Genomic DNA, 1,998 nt, shown 5'->3' with positions numbered 1-1,998 from the left:
ACACATACATATCAGCTTTCAGTGAGCATTTACGAACATTTTTAGTAATATTGACACGGGGGCAACTCTATTCTTTTTCGAGTAATGCACTGGGAACTTTCATATCCACCCGAGGGTGCAGACGGAGCTTCAATTTAACATTTCATCCGAAAGTCAACAGCTTCAACATTGCAAAATTCCCCAAGTGCTGCACTTAAGTGTTAGACAAGATGATAATGCTCAAGTCTCAGAAGCGCCACTTGAACACACAAACTCCCGATTCAGTCGAGAATGCTGCCACTGAACCAAAGCCGATACAAAAGTTCACAACCTTATTATTTCCCCCAAGTCTTTTTTATAAGTTCCAGGACATACAAAATTCATGGTGATGATTTCCACAGACAGTTGCACATACACAGCGACATATATAGAGATAGACAGACACAGAGACACACACACACATAACCAAAAATTTGCACGGAGCAACAGACATGCACAGATGCCTTCGTTATCTCGAGGGATAGACAGGCTGAATCACTGTCGCAACTTTGACTGATGTTTGCGATTTTTGAAACGGATGTATCGTGAATATTGCAGATTAATAAAAATGAGAAAAAAATGTCAGTGTTGAAAGGTGTGGGACGTTATTCCATCTATCTCAGGATCAGTTTGGCAGAGAACCGGTTAAATTGTGAAATCGAATGAAAATTGCTGAGAGTCGTAGTCGGTAGGATTCGAACCTGCGCGGGATAACCCAATGGATTTCTAGTCCATCGCCTTAACCACTTGGCCACGACTACTGTGTCGTTGCCTTTTTAAACGTTACTCAGAAAAAACTCAAACACGCCAAGGTCCCTCTGTTCCTCTACACTTCTCAGTGTTCTGCCATCTATTGTGTACTCCCTTTCCTTGTTAGCCCTCACCAAATGCATTACCTCACACTCCTGCGGATTGAATTCCATTTGCCCCTGCTCTGCCCACCCGACAGGTCCATTGATACCTTCCTGCAGTCGACAGCTTTCTTCTTCATTATCAACCACACGGCCAATTTTCCTATCATCTGCAAACTTCGTAGTCATACCCCTTACATTCAAGTCTAAATCATTGATGTATACCAGAAACATCCTTCCAGGCACAAAAACACCCATTGACCATTAACCTTTGCTTCCGACCTCAGCCAATTTTGGATCCAAGTTGCCACTTTGCCTTGTATCCCATGGGCTATTACTTTAATGACCAGTCTGCCATGTGGGATCTCATCAAAAGCCTTCTTAAAATCCATATACACAACGTCAAACACAACACCGTCATCGACCCTCCGTGTGACCTCCTCAAAAACTACAATCAGGTTAGTCAGACACGACCTTCCATTAACAAATCCGGACTGAATGTCCCTGATTAATCCCGGTCTTCCTGAATGAAGATGTATCCTGTCGCTCAGAATTTGTTCCAATAATTGAAAGTACAAATTGGGGGAACTGAATTTTATTTTGTCATGCTATCGAGATTGGGGCCAGAGGGACAATAAATAATAATAAATAAATAATTTTAAAAATCGGTGATCAGACCTGCAGTATGATCAAAATCTCCAGATAACGCAAAAATGGGGAGCATGGGGCTCTGTGAAGAGGACTGTAAGTGAGCTCAGTTTGAATGCACAGGTTTGTAAATGGGCTGGATGGATGGCAGATGAAATTTAGTGCAGAGAAATCTGATGCAAAACATTTTGGAAGAAAAATGGAGGAAATGTACATTAAATGGTAACATTTTAAAAGGAGTGGAGGGGTAGAGAGATTTGGGGAAGTAAAGGTCGAGCCAATCCCTTGTCTTATTAATGAGCAAGTTCCAGAGTCCAGTGTTAGCAACTTTAATACCTTAATAAGAAATATAAGATGAGCAGTTTCTCCGTCATCCACCGTATCTTATACTGATCCACCAATCAGAGTAAAGATGCAAGTCCCGCGTGTCCACAGTAACTGACACCAGGTCAGCCCACTGGATGGAACCTCGGGCGCCCTG

The 1,998-nt window shown here is 42.4% G+C and overlaps 1 non-coding gene across 1 annotated transcript; it reads right to left on the bottom strand.

Annotated features, from left to right (window-relative positions):
- Positions 1–698: 698 nt before the first annotated feature.
- trnas-aga (transfer RNA serine (anticodon AGA)) lies at positions 699–779 on the bottom strand. Its single transcript has one exon. It is a non-coding gene; the product is annotated as a tRNA-Ser (tRNA).
- Positions 780–1,998: the final 1,219 nt, after the last annotated feature.

Source organism: Pristiophorus japonicus, chromosome 23, assembly GCF_044704955.1.
Source record: "Pristiophorus japonicus isolate sPriJap1 chromosome 23, sPriJap1.hap1, whole genome shotgun sequence".
NCBI classification, from domain to species: domain Eukaryota; kingdom Metazoa; phylum Chordata; class Chondrichthyes; family Pristiophoridae; genus Pristiophorus; species Pristiophorus japonicus.
This window is presented reverse-complemented; position numbering and strand designations above follow the sequence as displayed.